Source organism: Oryx dammah, unplaced genomic scaffold (assembly GCF_014754425.2).
Source record: "Oryx dammah isolate SB20612 unplaced genomic scaffold, SCBI_Odam_1.1 HiC_scaffold_17, whole genome shotgun sequence".
Taxonomy (NCBI): domain Eukaryota; kingdom Metazoa; phylum Chordata; class Mammalia; order Artiodactyla; family Bovidae; genus Oryx; species Oryx dammah.
The window spans coordinates 29226833-29235290 of record NW_024070201.1 but is presented as its reverse complement, the minus strand read 5'-3'; positions in this window follow the sequence as shown (position 1 = coordinate 29235290).

Below are 8458 nucleotides of genomic sequence, written 5' to 3'. Positions count from 1 at the left end.
TCAATAAATTTGTAGATTAATGGTTGCACAATGGATGGATGGTGAGTGGCTGGGTGAATGGATGGGTGGTGGTGAATGTCAGCCATAAGTATACTGTCCAGTTTGACAGAGTCCCCACCCTGCTCTACTGTACATTCTGCCTGCCTCGCCCATTTAACAGTTTCTGTCTATTTGGTCCCCAGTGTATGTGAACCATTTGCACAAATCCAGTACCCTTACTCTACTGATGAGGAAGCTAAAGCCCAGAGTGGAAATGATTTAAGTTCACACAAGTGACCAGCAGAGCCAGGACAGGAACCCCAGTACTACTGGTTTGTGGGTTAGTATGTAGCTTGGTGAGTCTTTTAAATATTATTGAATGCATGAAGATGTGAATTAATTAAACTCTCATTTTCCCAACTACCTTGAAGTTGGTCCCACTGTGCTGTAGTGTCATATTAGCTCTACCCTCCATCCCCACTCATCATCCTGGGCTGCTCTCCCTGGACCAGAACTTGCCTGCCAATCTCTTCACCCTGGGCCCACTGAGACGGGGTAACTGTTCTTGCAGTTCCAACAGCCCTATTTTCTACCGTCAAGTCCATGTGTAAGGGATTTTCTACTTTTTGGCTACCCAGCACCTTCCTCCCCTGCTTTGGTAATCATCTCTCAGTGTTCCTTTCCCCCATTGTCCATATGTGGGCTTTTCCCTGGAGTTGATGGTCTTTCTGTTCCCAGAAGTGAGAGGCGAGGGAAGAGGCTGGTTGGCTTACACCAAGCCACAGACCCTAGGAAGTCCCTCGGGTCTGCCTCTACTCCATTCAAAGTCAATGAGTCTGGAGCAGGCAGTCACTGGTCCTCTAGAAAAGAAATTCCCTGGAAATTGCTAACCACCATTTGGGGGTCATGATGAGAATCTTTATCTGAGAATGGAGCCAACAAAGAGGCAGAGTTAGAGAAAGAGAAACCAGGTCCCTATTAAATAGAACCCTGGGTCTAGCCTCACTTGAAGTTGACATAACCCCTGCACTATTCAGTTAACAACTAATTCTCTCTTGCCTAAGCCAATTTGGGGCGGGTTTCCTGTCATTTGCAGCATAAAGAGAACTCCTGGGGGGCAGGGCACTTTCCCAAAAATTTTCCTCTAAGGAACAGAGGGTGTGCTAGTCTCAACTCTCTGGATTGCAAGCGATGTATGCAAGTGCCACGTGACTGAGCATGCTCTCAGCCAACATGCACAGGTCTCTCTGCTCTGTACTAGGAACTGAGGTTGCAAAGATGACTAAGCCATATTAGCAATCATAGCCCAGTAACAGGGGGATATCTCCTGGAAAAGTGGATAAGACTCAGCAGAGGACTTTCCTGGTAGCACAGTGGATAAGAATCCACCTGCCAATGCAGGGGACGTGGGTTCGATCCCTGACCCAGAAAGATTCCACATGCCTTAGAACAACTAAGCCTGTGCATAACTACTGAGCCCACACTCTAGACCCCACGAGCCTCAGCTACTGAAGCCTGCACGCCTAGAGCCTGTGCTCCACAACAAGAGAAACTCCTGCTCACCGCAACTAGAGAAAGCCTGCACACAGCAACAAAGACCCAGCACAACTACAACAAAAAAATTTTTAATAATTAATTTTAAAAAATTGACATGTATCTGACCCACAGACAGGAGGACAATGATAACTGCAGAGCTTCTCCCCAAGAAGCAAGGGGTCTGAGATCCATTTTGGGCTCCCCAGCCCTGGAAGTCCTGCACTAAGTAGATAAACCGCCAGGATATCTGGCTTTGAAGGCCAGAAGGGCTTGTACACAGGGAAGCTGGAGGACTGTAGACTCTGTTCTTTCTTTTTTTTTTCCTTAGACTCTGTTCTTAAAGGTGCATGCGTGCATGCTCAGTTGTTCAGTCGTGAGTCTTTTGCGACCCTATGGAGTGCAGCCTGCCAGACTCCTATCCATGGGATTTTCCAGGCAAGAATACTGGAGTGGGTTGCCATTTCCTCCTCCAGGAAATCTTCCCAACCCAGGGATCAAACCTGTGTCTTTTACGTCTCCTGCACTGCAGGTGGATTCTTTACTGCTGGGCCAACAGAGAAAAGCACACAAAATCTCACATGCTCTGAGACCCAGTGCAGAGGCCTGGGTCATACCCACTAGCTGATCTCAGAGAGCCTTCCAAAGAGGCAGGAGGTAACTGGAGCTCACCCTGGGGACACAGATGCTGGCAGTATCATTTGGGAAGCTCATTCTAGAGTGAGGACACGCTAATAGCGTGCTGGCAAACTATTAGCTATTCTAGCCTATTAACACCAGAGGCTTGCCTTCCCACTAACTGGTTAGCACCAGCCTCAGGACTCCCTGCCCCAGGCCAAGAAGCCAGATTTGCAGTGACCCAGTCCCACCCAACCAGTGAGCCTACACCAGCTCTGGAAAGCCCCAGGCTCCCCTGCCAGCCACACCAGGACCAGACCTGCCTGCCAGCAAGCAGCCTCCACAGAAGGCAGAGCCTGGCAGCTAATTGGGCCAGGGCCAGTCCTAGCCATCAGTGAACCCACAGCAGTAACCTCCCAAATGACAGAAAGGCCCATGGAACCCATATACAGACCACTCCTAGAGCATACAGGTGACCAGAGCGGGAGTATACTGCCAGCCCCTATGGGACACCTCCTACATAAGGCCACTTCCAGATCAGGAAACATAACCAACCCACCTAATACACAGAAATAAAAACAGAGAATCGGGCAAAATAAAATGACAGAGAAATATGTTCCAAATAAAGAAGCAAGATAAAATCCCCAGAGAGGAACTAAGCAAGGTGGAGATACGTGATCTACCCAATAAAGAGTTCAAGGTAATGATCACAAAGATTCTCAGAGAACTTGGGCAAAGAATGGATGAAGACAGTGAGAAGGTAGAAGCTTCTAAAAGAGTTAGAGAATATAAAGAAGAGCCAAACAGAGCAAAGGATACAATAACTTAAAAGAAAAAAATACACGAGAGGAATCAACAGCAGATTAGATGATACAGAGGAACAGATCAGCGAACTGACAGACAGAGAAGTGTCTTCCAAGCACCCAAACCGAACAGAAAGGAGAGGGCTTTTTTTTTTTTTTTTCCTTTGGCTGCACCAAGTGGCATGCAGGATCCTAGTCCCCCAACCTGGGATTGAACATGCACCCCCTGCAGTAGAAGCATGGAGTCTTAACCATTGAATTGCCAGGTTAGTCCAAAGAGTTTTTTCTTTTTTTTTTAAAGGATAGTTTAAGAGACCTCTGGGACAACATCAAGAGTACTAACATTTGCATTGGAGGGGTCCCAGAAGAAGAAGAAGAGAGAGAAAACTTACTGGAAACTTTCTTGAAACTTTCTTTTTTACTTGAAAAAATAATAGCTGAAAATTTTCCTAACCTAGAATGGAAATGGATATCCAGGTCCAGGAAGTACAGAGAGTTCCAAATAAGAAAACCCAAAGAAATAAATACCAAGACACATCATAATTAAAATGGCAAAAGTTAAAGAGAGAATCTTAAAAGAAGCAAAGGGAAAAGCAACTAGATATGAAGAGGGGAATTCCTGTAAGACTATCAGTTGACTTTTCAGCAGAAACTTTGCAGGCCAGAAGGGAGTGGAATGATAAATTTAAAGTGATGAAAGGAAAACACCAAGAATATTCTCCCCAGCAAGGCTATAATTCAGATCTCAAGGAGAGATAAAGAAGTTTTACAGACAAGCAAAATCTAAAACAGTTCAGCACAGCTAAACAGGCTTCACAAGAAATGTAAAAGAGGCTTTTCAAAGTGGGAAAGAAAAGATCACAACTGGAGACATGAAAGTTACAAAAGGAAATATCTCATTGGTAAAGGCAAACATACAGTAAAGGTAGTAGATCAACCACTTATAAAGCTAGTAGGAAGATAGAAAAAAGTAATTAAATGATCTATATTCATAAGTAGTAAAAAGATGCAAAAAGATGTGAAATACAATGTTAAAATATTGAATGTGGGGGGGATAAAATGCAGGCTTGTTATAATGTGTTCAAATTTAAGAGATCATCACTTTAAAATAGTTATATCCTCATGGAAACCACAAACCATAAATCTATCATTGATACATACACACAAAAACAAAGGAATGAAGCAAAGAGGAAGAGAGCAAAAGCAGAAGGGAAGACCGAGATGCATGCTGTCAGAAGAGCCTCACCTCAAATCTAATGGCACACACAGACCGAAAGGAAAGAGACGGGGAAAGTTATTCCATGTAAATGAAAACAAAGAGAAATCTGGGGCTGCGATACCTGTATCAGAAAAAACTGACTTTAAAACAAAGACTCAGCCATAGAAATGAACGAACTCTTGCCATACGCAACAACATGGATGGGCCTGGAGGGTATTATGCCAAATGAAATAAACCAGACAGAGAAAGACAATCTACAGATTCAACGGAATTCCTGTCAAAAATCGATATTTTTTTACAGAACTAGAACAAATATTATAAAATTTGTATGGAAACACAAAAGACCCCAAAACTACCTTGAGAAAGAATGAAGTTGGAAGTATTACACATCCTTATTTAAAATTACATGTGTTACAAAGATATGCCGAAATACGTGTTACAAAAACAGACACACAGATCAATGGAACAGAATAGAAAGCCCAGAAATAAGCCCACACTTATATGGTCAATTAATTTATGACAAAGGAGGTTAAGAATGTATTAATACAATGAGGAAAAGACAGCCTCCAGTGTTGAGAAAACTGAACAGCTACATGCAAAATAATCAAACTACATTACTTTCTTACACCATTCTCAAAATGGATTAAGGACTTAAATATAAGGCCTGAAACCATAAAACTCCTTAGAAGAAAACTAAGGTAGTACATGCTTTGACATCAATCTTAGTGATATATTTTGGATATGTCACCTCAGGCAAGGGAAATCAAAGCAAAAATAAATGCAGCTAATCAAACCAAAAAGATTTTGCACAACAAAGGAAATTATCAACCAAATAAAAAGGCAGTTTATTGAAAGGGAGAAGATATTTGCAACAAATATATCTGAGAAGATAGTTATGTACGGATGTGAGAGTTGGACCATAAAGAAGGCTGAGTGCTGAAAAATTGATGCTTTCAAATTGTGGTGCTGGAGAAGACTGTTTAGAGTCCCTTGGACTGCAAGATCAAACCAGTTGATCCTAAAGGAAACCAACCCTGAATATTCGTTGGAAGGACTGATGCTAAAGCTTAAGCTCCAATACTTTGGCCATCTGATGCAAAGAGCCAACTCACTGGAAAAGACCCTGATGCTGGGAAAGATTGAGGGAAGGAGGAGAAGGGGATGACAGAGGATGAGATGGTTGGACGGCATCACCAACTCAACAGACTTGAGTTTGAGCAAACTGAGGGAGATGGTGAAGGACAGAGAAGCCCGGTGTGCACATTCCATGGGGTCCCAGAATCTCGGACACCACATTTCTTGTGCCTGCATGTTCAGTCATGTCCGACTCTTTGTGACCCCCGTGGACTGTAGCCTGCCAGGCTCCTCTGTCCATGGGATTCTTCAGGCAAGAATACTGGAGTAGGTTGCCATTTCCTTCTCCAGGGGATCTTCCCGACCCAGGGATCGAACCCATAGCTCCTGCCACATCTCCTGCATTGCAGGCAGATTCTTTACCACTGAGCCACCAGGGAAGCTCATCTCATATAAATTAGAATTGTATATTTATCCTTTTGCGACTGGCTCATTTCGTTAGCAGAATGCCTTCAAGATTCATCCGTGTTGTAGCATGTGTTAGAATTCCCTTCCCCTTTAAAACTGGATAATATTCCATTGTATGGATAGACCACGTTTTACTTATCTCTTCATCTGCTGATGGATTCTGTTCCCACCCTTTGTCTGGTGTGAATAATGAGCTGCTATGAACATGGGTATCTTGCCTTGTCTTTTTTATTATTGTTTGAACTATAAAGGCTTTTCTCTGGCTGTGGCAAGCTGGGGCTGCTCCCTAGTTGCGGTGCACAGGCTTCTTGTTGCAGTGGCCTCTCTTGCAGAGCACAGGCTCTGGGAGACGTGGGTTTCAGCAGTTGCAGCACATGTGCTCTGTGGCATGGCTCTTGGCCTCTGGAGCCCAGGCTCAATAGTTGTGGCACATGGGATTAGTCGTTTCATGGCATATGGGATCTTCCCAAACCAGGGGTCAAACCTGTGTCTCCTGCATTGACAGGTGGATTTTTTATCACTGAGCCACCAGGGAACCCCATGCCTTGTGTTTAGTGAAGAAATATTCCAATTTTTTAAGTCACATTTATTGAGGTATAATTTACATTGACTCTTTTTAAGTACAACAGTCTATAAATACTGAAAACACATGCAGTCATACCACAATCAAGAAAGACCATCTTTTAATATTTATTTTTATTTATTTGGTTGCATCAGGTCTTAGTTGCAGCATGTAGGATCTAGTTCCTTGACCAAGGATTGAACCCCAGGCCCCTGCATTGGGAGATCCAAGTCTTAGCCACTGGACCACCAGGGAAGTCCCAAGACAGAGCATTTTTATCACTCCAAAAACATCCTCCCTGGAAAACCCCTGGCAATCAGCATCTGTTCTCTGTCCAGAGTTTTGCCTTTTCCAAAATGTCATGTAAATGGAATCATGGCTATCTGAGGAGAGTGGTTTCATTTAGCATAAAGCATTTGAGATTAACCCACCATGTTGCCTACATTAACAGTTCTTTCCTTTTTATTACCAAGGAGTATTCCATTGTATGGATGTGCCCACAGCTGTCACACAATGATATTCATTGTCAACATTGTTTTCTCAATTGAGGAACATTTGGGTTGTTTACAAATAAAGCCACTATCAATATTCACATTCAGGTTTTCAAGTGAATATATTTTTTAAGAACTTTTTTAAAGAGCAGTTTTAGGTTCACAGCAAAACTGAACAGAAAATGCAGAGATTTCCCATCTACCTTCTGCCCACACACATACACAGCCTCCTCCATTATCAACACCACCCATCAGCATGGTGCCTTTGTTACAAGTGATGAACCTACACTGACACCATAATCGCCCAGAGCCCGTAGTTTACATTAGGTAAGTGCAGTTCAGTTCAGTTCAGTCACTCAGTCGTGTCCGACTCTTTGCGACCCCATGAACTGCAGCACGCCAGGCCTCCCTGTCCATCACCAACTCCTGGAGTCCATCCAAACCCATGTCCATCGAGTCAGTGATGCCATCCAGCCATCTCATCCTCTGTCGTCCCCTTCTCCTCCTGCCCCCAATCCCTCCCAGCATCAGGGTCTTTTCCGATGAGTCAACACTTTGCATCAGGTGGCCAAAGAATTTTAAGCCTCAGCATCAATCCTTCCAATGAACACCCAGGACTGATCTCCTTTAGGATAGACTGGTTGGATCTCCTTGCAGTCCAAGGGACTCTCAAGAGTTTTCTCCAACACCACAGTTCAAAAGCATCAATTCTTCGGTGCTCAGCCTTCTTCACAGTCCAACTCTCACATCCATACATGACCACTTGGAAAAACATTAGGTAAACAGATTTTTTTCTCTTTTTTAAAAAATATTTATTTATTTATTTGGCTGCTCGGGGTTTTAGCTGCAGCATGCAGGATGTTTTACTTTCAGCATGCAGACTCAATTGCAGCATGTGGGATCTAGCTCCCTAAGCAGGGATGGGACCCAGGTCCCTGGCTTTGGGAGCACAGAGTCTTAGCCACTGGATCACCAGGGAAGTTCCAAACATAAGTTTTTTATTTCATATAGGTAAATACCTAGGAGTGGATTACTAAGTCATATAGTAAGTATATACTGAACTTTATTAAATTGCCAAATTTCTTGTCAGAAGTAACTCTACCATTTTTGCATTCCCATCAGCAATATGTGAGTTTCACTTGCTTGGCATTCTTGTCGGCACTTGCAGTTTTACTCTGGGTTTTGCTATTCTTTGAATGGAGCTTATTGCAGGTTTTTTGTCAATTCCTTTTTCCATGTTTAGGAATTCTGGCCTATTCACTGTATTCTTAGCAAAAGGTGTTTAATTTTACCAAAAAAATATATATATATATATATTCTGTGTCTATTGAGCGGATCAAAAGGTTTCATTGAATCTTCCACTATAATGAAAGATTTATTCATGTTTCCTTATTGTACTATTAATGATAGACATGACTTGAATCTCTTTGGATGTTGCCTGTCCTTATTTCTTTCCCTTCTCCCCTTCTGACTTTAACTGGATGCTTATTAAACCATCTCATACTAGCAGGTCTCAACTTCTCAGATTCTCCATCTCCTTTTCCTCTTTCAGATGTTCTGGATACCTTCTTCAAATACATCTTTCTGTTCACTACTTTTTTCTTCAACTCTGTTGAAACTATGCTTTTTAAACCTATCCACTGAGTTCCTATTTCAACAACTACATTTCTCACTTTGAGGTGGCCCTTTTGAGTTTACATTCATAGAACAT